Genomic DNA, 11,666 nt, shown 5'->3' on the forward strand with positions numbered 1-11,666 from the left:
TTACTGTAAGTTGGATCCAAAGATTATGTGGCATTTTTTTTTCTATAATATTTGCTTCTCTGGAAGCTCAGCATTTGCTTTGTTTAGTCTGCAAAACCTAAATAGAGTAGCTATTTTATTTTTAAATTCCAATAATAACATTGTAATGTTTCAAATACATTTTAGAATTTAATATGGAAGATATTTTAATATTCAGGAGTAGGTAATAAATATTTTAAATAAGAAAAAACTGCATAGTCTGTAAACAGTGAAAACAACCTAGCTATTTGGGCCTGAGATTAACAATTACATGTTCTCACATGTTCAAGGGAAAATAAGTTTCAGTAAGGTAGATCTGTAACATGATAAGAATACACTTATTTCATACTCCTTTGACAAACTTTAAAAGAAAATTTCATAGAGAAGGGAGGAAAGTAAATATATTACTGGCAACCTTGAGATTTCCGTTTTTTTCCCCCTCTTATGATTATTTTGTTCGTAATTTCAACTATGTAGTATATAGCACAGGAATTTGCAGAAGCCATTTATTTTCTCTTTTGAGGTAAGCTCTGTCTGATTTAGCATTTATTATTCTGAAAAAAATACATCATGGGATATATACACACACACACACACACACACACACACATAAAAAGCAACCTAATTCTTGTGGTGTAGTCTTTACTAGTTTTGAATGTTGACTAAATGTCTATGATATTGTGAGTTTGTCTTTGTTACATTCCAGTGTTTCTGCCGCCTCTTGGCATGCTTAAAGCACGGCTTACTTCATCTGCTCCTTACACACTAAAGTGCTGTTAGTGTGCTCAACTACAGAAATAGCCGCTGCTAAGTGATGTAGATTTTCTACTTGAATATTTTTATGTTGTAGGAACCTCAGGAGGTCAGTGTTTACTGTTTTATATATGCCTTCTTTTTTCCTGTTTGAGCTTCTCTCTTTGAAGGATTCTAACAGAACAAAAGCTGCTGATCAACCTAAGTTGGAAACAGAAAGTGTATTTAATATAATTTAAATGCATGTTTGGCAGTTCCATGTTATAGTCCCATTATTAGTAAGTGAACTCAGTACGACAGATAACTCATTTATTCAGGAAAGAATTCTGCTTTCTGTATTGTCTAATCTCTTTAATGACTTCATACTGTGTTTAAAAAAAAAATCACTTTTTTACATGTTTTGGTTGGTTATTTTCCAAATAATCAACATGTAAATACTCTCTAAGAGCCAGTTTTGATGCTTTACATTACTGCTACTTGATTTTGTGAGGCAAATTAGATTTCAAAGAATAGGTTTTAAAAAACACTTAACCAAGCCATTACATCTGAAAAACAAAACAAGTAGCATACATTTTGTAATTAACATATTGATAAAACACTGTGATTTTTTCTGTTGTTAAGACTTTTTCATTGATCTGAATTGCTTAAATTGCATATATTGTAAAATAGGATCAGATGTATATTTTAAAATACTTTGAACTGACTTTCCTCTGTTGAAATGCTTTGTCTACTCAGTTATAAAATATTCAGATACAAGTTTTTATCTCAGGTGAATACTCTTGTATCAATTTTGTTTAAGTGACATATGCTCACAAAGGATCATCATCCTTGTAGTCTTTTGATTTTTTTTTAATACACTTTATTAAGAATTTTCTCATTTCGTCTAATGTTACACCCCTGTTCTAGTACAGTACAGTGTGTGTTAAAGCTCTACTGGCAAGTGTTTTGCATGTGGATTTACCTGAAAAGGAGTTTATCTTCCTTTTCTCCAAATCCCCAAGAGAACATATGAAAATTTCTTCCCCTACATTAAATCACCCTGTATAGCTGAAATGCCAGGATTAGATTAATTATAAGTTCTTTAGTCTGAATTTCAATTCTTTACCATGAGGTGGGGGAAATGGTTTTTTGCTTCATATATTTAGTCTATATTATTCATATTGAATGTATTAACAGATAACGGTGCAAAAGCATTCTTCCCAAAAGAAGAGTGTATCATGCATAAATGCAATTTAAATCCTTCCTTTGATAGTACTTTACAACACAACACACAGCTTTGCTTACTGTTTTGTTGTTTGGTGGTTTTGTTTTGGGGGTTTTCTGGTAAATAATTTAAAAGGGGAAAACACTAACTGCTCTCATTAGTATTGTTGAAATATAGGCATTGAAATCTTTTAAGAAAATTAGTCAGATTTTAAGGACCTGGAGTAGTCCAGATGAAAAATTCAGAATAAAGAGCTAACAATACTATCTAGTAATAACACAATAGTATTCAGTACCGACTTAGTATATTTCACTGTATTAAATACAGAGTTACTTCTGATGCCTCTTAGAAATTAAATATTATGTAAGTCACCTGTACACGTTCTGTGGTGACTTGTGACTAATTTTGGTCTAAGGTAGATCTTTCCCCTTTTGGTATTACTTTTATGTAGGTCTTTATGCATAACTATTATACATATTTTTAAGTATATGTTTAAATTACAGCAAGTGTTTATTGTGGTTTGTATCCCAGAATGTATTGTGGGGATTTTTGTTTGTGGGGTTTTTAAGATGCTTTATAATTGAATTATTACTAATTGAATTATCAGCTAGTATTTGTAGTTGTACGCATGGTTTTGAGTAAGGCTAAAATGATCCCCACACACACACCTTTTGTTATATATTTTAAAGCCAAGCCAAATCTATTTGCCAAGTAGTCTATAACTAATTAGAAAATCAGTAATTTCACTTCTTTTCTGATTTCTGTTCATTTATCATAGAATCCCTTTATGGTCTGGCTTGGTATTAGGCAGAATTCATTCTTTTTCAAGTCTGATTATCATTCTGAAAGCCTAATATAAAATGGTTAGCCTACAAGGCTATTGGATCCCCTTGTAATTCCAGCTGAATAAGGGAGTTTTGCTGTACTTTCCCCATGTTACTTAACTTTTTATTCTCATCTGTGGATTTATAAACAAACTTAAGTTGAGTGGTTTTATGGAGATAATTACAGACAATACTGTATAATTAATTTTACTTAATAGATGACCATCTTGTGAGAAGAGATGTTTAAACATTATCAATTACTTCATAATATAAAACAGTTTTACATTTAATATTCATGTTAACTTTGGGTGCAATAATTTAGTAGTTTTAGCTTTAGTTATAAATAACTGGATCTTTCTGCTGACAACTTAGGTTGTATGAGTTATGCTTAAAAGCTTTAAATCTGATGTACCTGCCACACTATGTTAGAATGTGTCCTTCAAACATATCCTCCTGCAACTTCTCAACTGTACTAAATTGATATTTCTTGAAGTCTAACTCTGTGCTAAGAGATCTTCATTTTAAATAGAATACGGTTTTAATTTTTGATAAGCTGCTGAATTTTAAAGAGAGTTTTTTGGGGCCACCAAATATTTTGGATCATGCAGAGAATATATATTGTACTGTAGTAATTTTGTATTTACATTTGTATGATGTGACATAATAGATGTGAATGTTAATCACTGCTTGACTATGTTAATAAAGTTGTTTAACTATAGATGTTGCACTCTGATTTTTGATGAAAGGAGATTAATTCTCTCGTCCTCTCATTTTGAGTCCAGATAGGTCTTTTACTGGCATGTGTTGTGTTTTTTTTTATTCGGCGTGGGGATTTTTTTGTTTATTTAAAATAAATGTAGCTTACATAGTGCTTCACCCATGGTTTAGTTTTATAATTTGTTTTTTACATTTTGTTTCGTGGAGTGAATAAAACCTCCACTTTTTAAAAATTTTCATGGTGCTCATATTTCTAACAGTTGAATCTAGATTTAGTCATTTTCATTGGGGGAAATGAGTACTTTTCTGTAAAAAGAAAATTATATGGTGAAGTCATTAAAACATTGATGGTAGGGATAAACTACAGTATTTTTATTAATTAAGGCTTCATGTTTTCTCTTTCAGAAAACAAAGACCCTAATTTTTAAATTATATTTATAAAAATAGTAGGTTTGTCTTTAAGTTACTGTTTGTTATAGTTGCATATTAATCCAAATTAAGAGAATCTGTATATTTCAGTAAAGGTGTGTGTCTAGCTGTCATGTGCCCCATTTTTGTTAACAATTAGAAAAGGACTGGAGATTAGAAATTTTCAGGCATTCCAAATAAAAAATGTTTTCAGGAAGTGAGGCTCAGGTCTGGGGGGTTTTTGGTTTTGTCTCCTTCCTTTGTAGTCTGCACTTGATATACTTTGGTGTTGGAAAAATAAAATTGAAACTTTGTCATCATGTTCTAAAATACATCTGCAAGGGAGAATTTAATATCCTAGAATTTACAACTTTAGTTGTGAAAGAACATGCTTAATGCTGTTAATTGTTCAGTGTTGCTGCTACAATCTTAGAGAAATTGTGCCCAAACCTATTAAGTCCTATGAATCTTGAATATTTTTCTGAAACAACTATTTTGTGTCATGCAAATGACTTTTTTCATCTTAGTTGATGGATTAAAGAGTAAGTCAGGACAGGTTTCTATTCACTTTCTTAAATTGAATTTATCTTGAAACCCTGTGAACCTGAAGAAAAGATGAAAGTTATACAGGTGCCCAGGTCTTTCGTTCCTAGGGTCACTGAGTCACCTATGACTCGACAGCACTTAACAAAAGCATAGAGAGAGATCAGTTGGCCTAGTGGGCAGAAAGTGATGCCCCCAAGCCAAACATGGGTGACTGTAATCCATGTCCCTCAGGCCTGCTTTTAATTGTTTTTGGTGAAACATTTTTCTAGGTCATGTAACCTGGTATGTCCACTTGCAGAGGTAACTTATGTGAAGCCGAACACTGACACTGATGTGTCAGATGCAAGAATGGTTACCCATGGGTGGACAGTATTTGGTGGAGCTCCCCAATTAAAACAAGCTTGGAAGCAGGAGTGACATCCACTTCCTTAATAGCTTGCTTCTGGAAACCCTATGAACCTGGAGAAAGGATGAAAGTTAGACAGTTGTCCAGGTTTTCGTTCATAGGATTGCTATGAGTTGCCTACAACTCGATGGCACTTAACAACAGTTATCTACTTACTGCTTTACATGTAGATCTTTAGTAATTTTAAACACTTTGTAGATTTGGGAAAGCTGGACTGACAAAGTTGGAAGACCTGTTTCAGCAGGCAGTAAAAGTACATGTTCATGGAAAATTGCAGTATCTCTTCAGTGCTAATTATTTGTGTTTGCTACATTTGTAAAGCTGTATAATTTTGAAGAGGTGTATGTGCCATCGAGTCACGTGCATAGGGACACTGTACAACAGCCCTAAATCCTGCTCAATCCTGTGCCAACTTCACTGTCTCCAACACACCCACCCCAATTACCTCAGTCACTGAATCAATCCACCTCATAGACGATCTTCCTTTCCTGCGCTGTCCCTCCACCCTTCCAAGCATGGCGTCCTCCTCTAAGGACTGGTCCCTCCTTGCAGCATGTCCAAAGTATGTCAGGTGAAGCTTCATAATACTTGCCTCCGAGGAGCAGCCTCAGATAATGTTGTTTAATGGGAGGTTTGAGTTAGTAGTTGGAGCTATATATTTCTAGATTTTATTTCCTCGGGTGGTAGAAAGGGGTTACATGCTGGAAAAACATCATGTTTGGAAAGGTGGAGGGTCAGCAAAAGAATACCCTCATGGAGGTGGATTGACATAACGGGTGGCACAGTCTGTAAGGTAGGATTTAGATCCAGTATTCATAGTGTTGCTGTGGGTCACCAGTAACTACGTTTAATACAAAAATTACTGAAGCTTTGACTATAATCACGAGGTCTCACAGTGATACAGGTGTTTGAAGATGCTTTTTGGTATGTTTGGGTTTTTTTTATCTCTAGTGTTAAACATAATTTGCAAGAATGAAACAAGGAACAGTTATACTCAACATCTTTAGGTTTTGTTAATTTCTGTACATACAGGAATCTTTAACAATTGAAATTTTCGAAAAAGTTTTTAAGCCTTGTCTTGCCATTTGAACTTTATTAAATAGATATTTTAAGTTGACAGTTTTAAATCAATTTTAGTACAGCTGCAAAATGTTAAATCCTGTTAGTATTTTTGTGCGTAGTTAGGTATTTATACATCTTATTCATTGTACTCAAATTTGCCTGTTTATGAATATACTTAGCATTCAGTTAATTACTAATATTTTGCCTGTTATCTAGATGTTGAATCTCTGCTTACATGTTTTACAAATATCGGCAATAGTTTTAATGGAATTCTCATATCAAAAGAAGGTGATCTAGTTGGTGGAGTGGTTATTCAGTGCTTGAATCCTTGCCTTCAATACAGAACAACAGGGTTTATTTCCTAGCCGATGCATTTTACCCACAGCCATGACCTATTACTGAAAGTTTTCCTGTTGCTGAACAGGGTTCAGACTTAAACTAGGGACAAAGTCCTAGTGATCTGAAAGCCAGTACAAGCCTGTGTCTATAACATGGCCAAATGACCCTTCAAAAAAGTAAAATTTCCATTTTTCTGGCAGCAGTTTCAATGCTACTAGTTAACAGTTGTGATTTAACTTTATAGGTGTTAATCCATAGTTAACACTTGCCCACTTGCTATGTCACATGCATTGTCCTCTGGTCTTGTGACATTTAGTGGTTTTGTAGGGAGACAGATACGTAGCATACTTGTCACATGGTATTAAAAGCATGGGATGGAAGCTATTGATCAAGAAGGTATGCTGCAACCTTTGGGACGGGAGAATGACCTCAGGAGAAAAACAGTCTCTTCATTTGTGATTTAAAGCGTTGAAACTCAGCAGAGAGTCAGCTAAGAGTTCTTCAGAAATGAGTAGGTGAGAAGGCCTGAAGGTTTCAGTTGAATAAAAATTAATAAACATATGCTTGTTTGGAGGAGAGTATCTTGGGCAAAGGGAAGCAATCAGGACAAAGGCCCAAGGATGCAGTGTTTGGTAGTATTGCAAAAGATAAAGGTAATAGTTTGAGCAGAGAACAAGAATTAGATAAGAGCCAAGAGGTAACTCAAGCTCAAATGGTAAGCTCAATTTTATAAATTAGCCAAATTAAGGGGTCCTGGAAGGGTTTTGAATAGGGAAATTAGGGACCATAGCCTAGCCTAGGAGTGGACTTAGAAACTATTAGGATCAGGGAAGATGTTTTGAAGTACCCTCACATGATACAAAGAGGTGGTGAAAGGAAGACTCAGCCAGGTGGGTTTACATGGTGACTGCAGTAGGAGGCTTGAGTGTGTCAGATTGTGAGAATGGTACAGGATAGGACTGTTTAGATCTACATAGGGTGGCTGTGAGTCAATAATCAACAGCACCTAACAATATAAAGTACAAAAGGTAGTTCAGATGCAGTTAAGGGAGATAATCAGACTTCATTTTGGGTGCATCCACACTAGAATTGACTCAGCTGATTTCCAGCAGGTTTTCAGAGGCTGTGAATTGCATGTGAGGATGCTCAGTGTGTTCTTGTGGAGCAAGTAGTAGATTCAAAGATGTGCCTTCAGAGTTGACAGCACAGCTTCTTAAACTTGGCCACTAGAGCCCCCTCTAATTGAAAGATGCAGGGATTGAACCTGAAGCACTCCCAGCAGTGGGTCTAGGAACTGAGTAGTAAATTCAGAGCAGCACAGTTTTATGTAGATAAGCTAGGATGAATATTGCATATGGTAGTCAGAAGACCTCAACTATGTCATTTATTTTTCTTAAGTCCTGGACCAAATTCCATCTACCACTGGGTGGTTTTACAGCTCGGAAGTCCGCATGCAAGGCAGAGGTCAAGTAAGGAACTGCTTATGAGGTTTTCTGTCAATTCCAACAACTAAGAAAGAGAAGAGTTGGGACCTCGGAAGGCTTTTAGAACCAAATAATAGGCTCTTGTGTCCAGGAGAAAATGAATATACTAACCAGTAATGTTAATGCTCACCCACAGCTCTTCTGGAAGGATCTAAATCATTGAAGCACATCCTTGCCTCTTAAGGAATACTCTGAACTCCTTTCAAATAGATTTGATCGGATTTTTTTGGCAGTCTACAGGATATTTAATACTCTGCCAATACCACAATTCAAAAGCATCCGTTCTCCTTTAGTCTTCCTTATTCATTGTCCAACTTTTTGAAGCATATAAAGCAACTGAAAAAAAACCATGGCTTGAATCCAGTGCACCTTTGTATAACTGATACCTTGTTCTTTAGCACTTTGGAGACGAGTTTGACAGAATGCAGTTTTCCAAATGCAGCAGCAGGTCTTTAGATTTCTTGACTACTGCTGCACCAAGTGTGTTGATTGTGGACGCAAGTAAAATATCACGATGTTTTCTTCTTTTTTTTTTATATCCATTCATTCATTGTTGCACACTTTCCTCCCTGTCCACCCCTCCCCCCAGTTTGCTTTTTTCTTGGAAAAGTAAGAAAAAATTCTTTCATTTTTATACAATCCTCCTCCTCCGTTCACTATACAGCTTTCATTCTGGACTCTTATCATGACAATAATACCTAACCATATGTCCCTTTTAAACAGTTCTCTCCCTCATCTGTTTCAATGCAGTATACATTATTTATCCCCTCTTTTTTTTAGTTCCCAACCCTGATGTCAGTCTTGCTTTACAATCGTGGAATTATGCAGTATTTGTCCTTTAGTTACTAAGATATTTCACTCAGCATAATGTCCTCCAGGATTACCTGTTTACATAACAATTCATGAGTTCCTTGGTTTTCAGTGCAGTATAGTATTCCATTGTGCGAATATACCACAGCTTCTCTACCCATTCATTTGTTGATGGGCACTTGGGTTGTTTCCAGCTCTTTATTATTGTGAACAAAGACGCAAAAACCACAGAAGTGCATATATCTGCTAAGGTGGCAGTTCTGATTTGTTATGTGCCGCCGAGTCGCCTACAACTCATAGCAACCCTACATACAACAACCCTAAACTCTGCCCTATCCTTTGCCAATGTCATCATCTCTGATACATCTACCCGCATAACCCCAGTCACTGAATCGATCCATCAAATTGAGGGTCTCCCTCTCATGTGCTCTCCCTCCACCCTCCCAAGCATGATGTTCCTCTCCAAGGACTAGTTGGTTTCTTCTTGCAGCATGCCCAAAGTATGTCAGACGAAGCTTCAGAATCTTTGTCTCTAAGGAGCAGCCGGCTTCATCCTCTCCAGAACAAACCTTTTCATTTTCTTAGCAGTCCATGGTATATCCAACACTCTTCTCCAGCACCACAGCTCAAAGGCATCAATTCTATCATCCATAGTCATTGTCCAGCTCTCTGATGCATAGCAAGTGATTGCAAAGACCATGGCATGTACCAGGCACACCTTAGTCTCCAGACTGACATCGTTGCCCTTCAGTACTTTAGAGAGGTTTCTAATCAAAGACTTTCCAATCCCAATACGTCTTTTAATTTTCTGGTTGCTGGTGCCAAGAGTGTTGACTGTGGAGCCAAGCAAACTAAAACTGAACAATCTCAATCTCTTCACCATCCATCATGATGCTTCCAATTGGTCCAGTGGTGAGAATCTTTGTTTTCTTGATACTGAGCCTCAATCCATACTGAAGACTGCAGTCTCTGACCTTTCACCGCAAGTGCTTCAGGTCCTCCTCAGTCTCAGCAAGCAGGGTTGTATCATCTGCATAACGCAGATTGTTGATGAGTCTTCCTCCAATCCTAATGTCACACTTCTTCTCATAGAGCCCAGCCTCCCGGATAATCTGTTCTACATAAAGATTGAAAAAAGTATGGAGATAGGATATATCCCTGGCATACACCCTTCCCAATTTTGAACCCTGCAGTGTTTTCTTGCTCTGTTATGACGACTGCCCCCTGATCCAAGTATGGGTTTCGCACTGGCACAATCAGGTGTTCTGGGATTCCCATTCTTCTCAAAGTCAGCCACAGTTCGTTGTGATACACACAGTCAAATGTCTTTGTGTAATCCATGAAACAAAAATAAACGTTCTTCTGATACTCCTTGCTTTCAGCCAAGATTGTAACATTGGCTACAATATCCCTAGTACCACCACGAGCCTGTCTAAACCCAGCCTGCACTTCTGGTAGTTCTCTGCTGATGTGCTGTTGCAGTCGTTTTTGGATAATCTTCAGCAGAATCGTGCTTGCATGTAATACTAACACATTGCTGCAAATGATGGTAATACATCGAAGGGGGGGGGGGAAATGTGTTTCTAAGCACGAAAGTATACAGCAACGTGTTCAATAATTTCCACACTCTGTGGGCTCACCTTTCTTTGGAATGGGAACAAATATAGAACTCTTCCAGTTAGTCGGCCAAGTTGTTGTTCTCCAGATTTCTTGGCATAACTTGGTGAGCACATCTAGGGCAGCATCTGTTAGCTGAAATATGTCAATCGGTATACCATCAATTCCTGGGGCCTTATTCTTATCCAATTCTTTCAAGGCAGCCTGGACTTCTTCATCACCACAGGCTCTTGCTCATATATTGTTTCATTAAATTCTTCTGTGTCTGCCAATTCCTTTTGGTATAATGACTCTGTATACTCTTTCCATCTTTTTTTAATACTTGCAGGATCACTTAATATTCTACCCAAAGCATCCTTAAGTATTGCAACTCGAGGCTTGATTTCCACTTCAGTTCCTTGTGAGCTTAAGAAATGCTGAGCGACTCTGGCCCCTTTGATTTTCTGACTCCAGCTCTTTGCACATTTCTTTACAGTACTTTGTCTCGTCGTGCATCCTTTTGAAATCTGTTCAGCTCCTTTATGTCTTGATTTATTACTTCTGCTTTGTCTTCTCTGCCCTCCGGTGCAATATTCAGAGTCTCTTCTGACATCCATTTTGATCTTTTCTTCCTCTTCTGTCTTTGCAATGACTGTTTGCACTCTTCCTGGATGATATTCTTGACATCTTCCCGTAACTCATCTGGTCTTCGCTCATTAGTGTTCAAAGCCTCAAACCTGCTCCTGAGATGGTTCTGAAATTCAGATGGGATAGACTCAAGGTCATATTTTACTCCCTGTGGGCTTGATTTAACTTTCCTTAGCTTCAGCTTAAAGTTGCATATGAGTAGTTCATGATCTGTTTCACAATCAGCACCAGGCCTAGTTTTCACAACTGATAGTGAGCTTCTCCAGTGGTTCTTTCCACAGATGTAATCAATCTGATTCCTATGCATACCATCAGGTGAAATCCATGTGTATAGCCTGCGTTTAAATTTCATCCACATTGTTCTGTAAAATGCTTGTCTGTCAGATGCTTTTCTAAATCTGAGCATTCAGATTAAGACAGACATCCAATTCCAAAATAGCAGGCTTTGGAAAACCCTAATAGAACACACTTAGACTAGCAGATAGGGCAACAGATGTGGAACTTTCAAGTATGGAAATACTAAGGAGGAGGAACAGTTGTAAGCAGACACTAGTGGTTGGAACATGGAATGTGACAACTCTGAATGTAGGAAAATGAGAAATTGTTAAGGAAGAAATGGAACGCATAAATATTGACGTACTAGGTATTGGTGAGATGAGATAGACTGGCATGGAACATTTTGAATCAAATGATCATATGATCTACTATGCTGGAGATGAAAAAGTGAGGAAAAATGGGGTTGCTTTCATAGTTAAGAAAGTAATTTCTAGACGTGTCTTGAAATATAATATTGTCTGGGTCAGGCACACTTTAGGCCCTAGACTGACATCATTACTCTTTAGCACTTTGGA

Source organism: Elephantulus edwardii, unplaced genomic scaffold, assembly GCF_000299155.1.
Source record: "Elephantulus edwardii isolate Elephantulus edwardi_28Jun2011 unplaced genomic scaffold, EleEdw1.0 scaffold00244, whole genome shotgun sequence".
In the NCBI taxonomy this organism is placed as follows: Eukaryota; Metazoa; Chordata; class Mammalia; order Macroscelidea; family Macroscelididae; genus Elephantulus; species Elephantulus edwardii.